General features: G+C 43.7%; 1 non-coding gene across 1 annotated transcript; it reads right to left on the bottom strand.

The window, feature by feature from the left end:
* Positions 1-5,912: 5,912 nt before the first annotated feature.
* Positions 5,913-5,986, bottom strand: trnan-guu (transfer RNA asparagine (anticodon GUU)). Its single transcript has one exon. It is a non-coding gene; the product is annotated as a tRNA-Asn (tRNA).
* Between the last annotated feature and the right edge of the window lie 681 nt (positions 5,987-6,667).

Below are 6,667 nucleotides of genomic sequence, written 5' to 3'. Positions count from 1 at the left end.
CACACAATTAATGCAGCGGGTACAAAAACAGCGTCAAAAGCCATACAAATCAAATTTTACAAAGAGGAAACTGCAGCAAACCACAAAAGCAACCCCCCCCCCCCCCCCATTCCTTCACTGTCTCCTGAGCCTTCATTCCTGTCTCACTCTGGTGACCGTCCAGTTCTCTTGTTCTAAGGCCGCTCCCAGTTCTCCCATTCACCGACACATAATACCCAACTCTTCAGCTGCAAGCCGCTAAAGACAAATGAAGTGATGATCTCAAAATTGCGATCGTAATATAACCCATTGTACGACTGTGCTGTGTAGGGATAGGAGCAGACGGCAGTCAGGGCTCCCACACCTACATCTGTCAGGAAAACTTGGAATAAAAAACAAGGAAAGACAAAAGAAAGTAAATCGGGTTAGTAGGCTTAGACCCGACATCCCTCCGGCCACTGGCAAGCGTGAACCGAGCTTGTGGGGCCATGTGGAGACTGTCTAAGTTCTCATGAATCTTTCCGCACCAGCACAGGTAATACATAACAGTCAGTCTGTGCCAACACCCAGGTATGAGAACATCGCGCCATGCCAGGAACACGGAGTACGGACAGCACCTCCCGTCCACTCCTCACGGAATTCTTCCTCTAGAGTTTTCCTTTTGGAATCTCTCTGTTCTGTGGTCCTGGGTTTTTTGGTCTTTGAACCAACAGGGTCTTTGACTTGACTCAGAGGCCGCGGCTAAGGAAAACGGCTGTGAGAAAGTGCTGCTCTGGTGGACGTGCTTTATGAAGAATGACAGCAGATCGCTGTTATTTTCACGACAACCGACGTCATGTCAGACAGCTCCATTAGAGTTCTCAGGATCTCAGCATTTACATTCGAATATAAGCTGTGAATACAACATTAACATAAGAGGGAAAGATTTGATTCACAATTAATAAGAGACACAACTGGAAACAACAGTGCGAAAGGGTGGTGTTCTCTTCTATTGTGTGGCACTGAGTCAGCGTTGAACTCTTCAGTCTGCTGCGCTTGCATATTATGAAACTCTTAGGTCACCGTCACTATCACCTCCAGCAGTTCAGCAGTAGACAGGATGTTTATAGGGTACAGTGCTTGCTTCTGGACTGTATTTACAAATCAAGGCTGTCGTTGCAACGCTAGCTGTGACCTTCTGATTTGTTCTGTTCATTGCGACTCTGTTCCCACGGACAGCAGAGGGGAGGGTGTCACAGCGCTCCAGAGTGAGAGAGAGAGAGAGAGAGGTGTCTTCAATGGGCCGCAGTGCTATGACTTTTAAAGGCTCTGGACCTTTATTGCAGCTGACAGTAATGGTGCTGACACCATCAGTGGCTGGTGGCACAGTACCAGCAGACCCGGCGTGCTCAGGCTGGTTTGGCCAGTCACCTTACAAACATGTCCAAAGCCCTCTCCCATGTTTACAGCTTTTTTTTTTGCTTTTTTTTCTTTTTTTCTCAGAGCGCAGCATGTGTGGCCTCTCAAGGCTCAGGCCGGGCCCAAACACTTCACAACGAGCCACAGTGCTGCTGGAAACTACCTCGTCACTCTGAAAACAGCCTGCCATCAGGGGCGGCCTCAGAGCAGGCTGTGAGGACTCACACTCAGAGTGTGCACCTGGGCCCAAGCCCGTCTTCTCACTCTGGGCCACGCTCACATGCCTCACAGCCGGCGCCATGTTACATAGTACACCACTCCTGCTGCACTGCTTTGGTGCATCTACTCTTTAAACTGGTTGTTTATGCTGGTGGCTGAATTTCACAAGGTGAATCAAATGTTTAGAATCTACCTGAGAATGCAGCACAGTTTCAAATAATGCATTGAATAGCAAACATGTGTCCTGGTTTAATGTTGATTAAAATACTACAGTTGGGTTCATCTCAGGAATTGCCATAACAATAAATAAAGTGTTGTGTATTTTATGGTCAATACATAATGATGCAAGTTGTTTATTTGTTTCTTTTCTAAATCACAACTGGTTTAAATTGCTAAATGAGTTCGGACATTGAGTTTATGCTTTCTTTATGCAATGAAGGAATGTGTTGCTTCATGTGAAAAATCCATACACCTAATCCAGCACACATACATTTATTACATAAATTAAACCACACCAAAAAAGAGGAATTCACTTTTTAACAAAAGTTTAGTGCTGATATGAAAACGAATGACACAGTACCTCTAGGTATATTTTATCAGGCACTTTTATAAGGACATTGTCTTGATCTGTCAGCATCCGCTCATTGGAAAATTTTGGGTTCAGCGTGTCCGCGGGTTTGTTTTAGAATATGAGAGCCTTGGAGAACAGTTCTGTGGTGACGAGGCGGCTGTCTGGTGCTGGAGTATTCTAACTGAGGCAACAATTGAAACTATTCTCGGATGTTCTGTCGTGTTACACCCTGTCCTGAAGAGTCCTGTTACCTCAGATGCCTTAAACACGCTCGTAGGTCAAGTGTCAGCGGCCGAAAATAGCAATCCAACAAGTTTCCCGCTGATTTGGTCCATCTTCATTGGTCCAGGGTGTCTTAATTAACAGCTGCTTTAAAAGGGGAAACGAGTATAAGGTGCTATTCATTGGTCATGCATAAAGCATGACATGGCAGGAAACAGTTCCATTATAAATGAGATATGTTACACTGCAGTGACGCAATCAGCTTAGATTGATATCCGCTGTAAAAGGAGAGAGCAACGGACCACAAACAGTCTGCGTAATGCTCAGTCCATGTTACAGAGCTCTGTTTTCTACAAATTTCGCCTCAAAGAGTTCCTTCAGAGAAGCTGTGTTTGACAAAGTCATTTTCTAAGTTTCTGGTGTCCAGGCTAATGGACATGGAGATCCTCAACAAAAGGTCAAACTGATTAATCATCCCGCTCAGTAAAATGGTGGCAGTAACAGACATGGACAGCATACCTATCAAACAGACAATGTGTCTTATAGTGAGTCTGATGCTCTTCAAAAAACGCCATTTCTCGTGTCTCCACATTTGCGTGAGTCACAGGATCAGCTGCGCGGGCCACAGGGCGAGTAATCAGGGGATGTTTCAGAGGGAGTTTGTTCAGTTTTTCCTGGCCTTTCGATCACGCTGCTGGACCAAGCATCTGCATTACCAGCGTTTCCCTAAGATAACAGCTGTCAGAGCGAACTAATGAGAGGAAGGAGTGAAGTAGGGAAGCCCCATGCACAATTCAACCAACCCCGTACCCAGAGAGAGAGAAAGAGAGAGAGAGAGAGAGAGAGAGAGAGAGAGAGAGAGAGCTCCATCAACTGTGCCCTAAGCCTGTTAGCACCAGAATCCTGCCCAAGCCTGCACTGACACCTCATCCATTCCATCTGCACTCACTTCACTGCTGTTTCTCTTCTTTTCTGAGTGAAGCCAGGGCCCACGGTGGAGATGCCAAGACTTCTCACTGTGTATGCTCAGGTCCTCTCAGTTAGCTGAAGAATGACGGCACATTCACGTTGACACAGAGGCCCTCCTTTTACGAAACTAATGTACAGCAGAAAACTGGGCGAATGGTCATTTCCACACAAACCTTCGGCATTTATCAGTGTGGACACGTAAGCAGAGGCTACGATCAAATCACACGTCAAGTCTTTGAGTTTTTGAGTCAGAGTGGACTTCCGATGCAGCGTAGTAAATCTGGCGGAGAGTTGGTATCGGACCATATTGTTCTGACTCGTATCTAAGCATATGTAGCCACATAATCATCACTTAAAAATATGTAGCCTATGGCAAAATATTCTATTTGGCAAAGGCCAACATTGACTACGTGTCATATATCCCTAACATAAATAGATATTTTGAAATTATTTGCAGTTAAAGGGGTTAACAATTTTTTGGTGTAAGATTAATCCGTCTAATTTGTAATTGCCCAGATTTACTATGCTGCACTGCAGGTCCATGCCAATTCGAAAACTTGTGTACACAAGCTGAGACTCGATGTGAGGTTTGATTGTAACCTCCACTCATGTCCACATTGATAAATGTCGAGCTTCGCATGGAAATGACCGTATGCCCTGTTTTCTGTTGTACGTTCGTTTCATAAATGAGGGCCATTATGTCTTAACAGAAGTTTACAATTTATCACAGATTTCTGACTTCCTGAAAGGCTAAAATAAAGCCCGGTTTATGCAGAAGCTCCCAAAGCAGCTTGTAAATTTCTTTTAAATGACATGTTTGCAAAACAGATGGATGAAAGATCAGACAATGGTAAGTTTCCATTTTCAACGAGGACTAATATGTGTTCGTTCAGTCCTGTCTTACCCGCTTTTCAACACTGCGACCCAGCGCTGACAGCTGAGGTCACCGGATAACAAGGCATTGTCCATGTTGACACTAAACATAATGTGCTGTTCATTGAAACGGCAGAAGCCCGTCAGCATCACACCTCTTAAACTGAGACACGACGAAAGCGACATCGCTTTACATCTGCTCCAAATATGAGGAACACATCAGCAATGATGACGACATCAACACGTTACTCCCTTGAACTGCTTATTTACAAAGTCGCCACCCTGATAATGGTCCATTAGGTTAGTTATATGCTGGAGAAAATATGCCAGGAATTAAATGCAAGCTGCGAAACAGGCACTGAGCGACCAGAGAGATGAAGCCTGTCTCACTTGGCTCCCAGCAAGGTATTTGTGTGGATATTAATCACAGTCATGGGTGGAAGGAATGTTAAGTGGTGACTGGGTGGAGACAGATTCATCTCTTGTGGTAATTTAGATTGTTTTTTTTTGTTTTTTTTTTAATGAATATTCACTCATGAAACCTGTATCTATGGAAATATAAAGTGTTCGTTACCACAAATCAGTCTAAATGAAAGATGAGAAAGCTATTAGTGTGTCATATATCTCTCCAAGATGCAGGTGCGTTGTGCGTGTTGATATCTTCACATTCACTTGGCACTTGGGACATGAGGAGATCATTGAAATCAACATTGCCAGAAACCAGCACTTTCGATTATGATTCTTCATCATAAAAATCTGAGTGACTAAAAATTCTTCTCAGATTCAGGCGGATCCACTGCCTCTCCTGGTATTGTAAAGAGAGAGAGACATGTGTGCAATAGGACATTTTCAGTATTTCTGCTTTTCTGCAAATAAACGTTTGCACTGTGTGAGTTATAAACAAGTACTAAATACAAATGCTAAACTCGTGGCCTGAACAGCAAAACAGACACAAGTTGTGATACTTAAATATCAAATGCCCCATAAAAGCTACACCCTCATCCTCCCAAGACTGTTCCTAAATATGTTTTAGATGCTCAACTTAGTTTCTGCTTCAAAAGTCACAGCATCTCCTATGAACACAGTCTGCATTGATCACCACTGCACTACCAACCAGCAACCCTCTCCACTCACACTCACTTTGAACTGAGCTGTGTTTCAGCAGCGTTAGTGACATGTGCGCAGAACTGTGGGCAGTCTGGTCTTTCATTATATAACAATGGAAAAGCTATGTGGTTTGCCTCTTATTCTGTTCCAGCAGTACTTCGATAGACTTCGAAAAGAAGTTGACATATGAGCGTTGCCTTTCATTGAATCTACAGATAAACAAACTAAACTTTCATAAACAATCACAAGCAATAAAGTAACACAGGATTTATGCCTCAACTGCATACTGAGACTCTCTCTTAGATACTTCTAATACACTTGCACTGAAACATTTTGATCTCTCTTTTGCAGTATGTGTGTGTGTGTGTGTGTGTGTGTGTGAAACCTGAGCATGGGCATGTGTGACAGTGAGTGGCTGAACAGCATTAAAAGTACTTCTTCCACTGCTGTCAGTCTGCGATCCTCCAGTTGCTTTCATATATTTACATTTACACTTATTCATTTCTCAAAAGCTTTTATCCAAATTAACTTCCAAGAGAGGCAGAACACAAAACAAGCATGTAAAGAGATCACGCGTCCCTGGGTGGGCTCGAACCACCAACCTTTCGGTTAACAGCCGAACGCGCTAACCGATTGCGCCACAGAGACAACGACAGGTAGTTTTTGGGTGTTGTGAGAAACCTCAGGTGTTTATGAAGGCCATAAGATTGAAAGAAAAAGAAAAAAAGAGACTACTTCCGTATACACAATTTTCAAGGTGCCGTTTCTGTGCCCATATTGGTTACCAGGCCTCCAGAGTAGAAAATCAAAACTGAGCGTGCCCAGACAAAACATGCCAAATATTACTGTTTTGATTTTTATTCTTTGTGTGTGTGTGTGTGTGCGTGTGTGTGTGTGTGTGTGTGTGCAATTCATATTTGAGGTGAGACTAGTTTTTGAGCACTAATCTCTGACATTAGAGGTAGAGCAGACACTGGCTGACTCCGGGATCTAAAAACTGATTGGTTGCTGTAATCAGACATTTCATCCAGCAGCAGGAAGTGGAGCAGTGGCTCAGTGACACCTTTCACATGAATGGAGAGACACTCAAGGTTGTTAATTAGCCATTGGTTCCAGTACAAACAGATCTTCCCCTTTCTGTGTCTTCTGTGTTTGCTTCTCTTGAGTTTTATTTTTCCAGGGGAAAGAAAATGCCCAATTTTTCGGAGATAAGACTGGCATCAGTATTGACAAACGTGTGGGGGAGAGTCCACATAAGAGTCCAACACCTAAGGCCGCCTGACAAAGCAACTCTATCTTTGATCCTTTAGAAGGAGAGGTTGAGGATCA

Source organism: Chanos chanos, chromosome 10 (assembly GCF_902362185.1).
Source record: "Chanos chanos chromosome 10, fChaCha1.1, whole genome shotgun sequence".
In the NCBI taxonomy this organism is placed as follows: domain Eukaryota; kingdom Metazoa; phylum Chordata; class Actinopteri; order Gonorynchiformes; family Chanidae; genus Chanos; species Chanos chanos.
The sequence above is the reverse complement of the archived record's forward strand: the minus strand, read 5'-3'. Positions and strand labels throughout refer to the sequence as shown.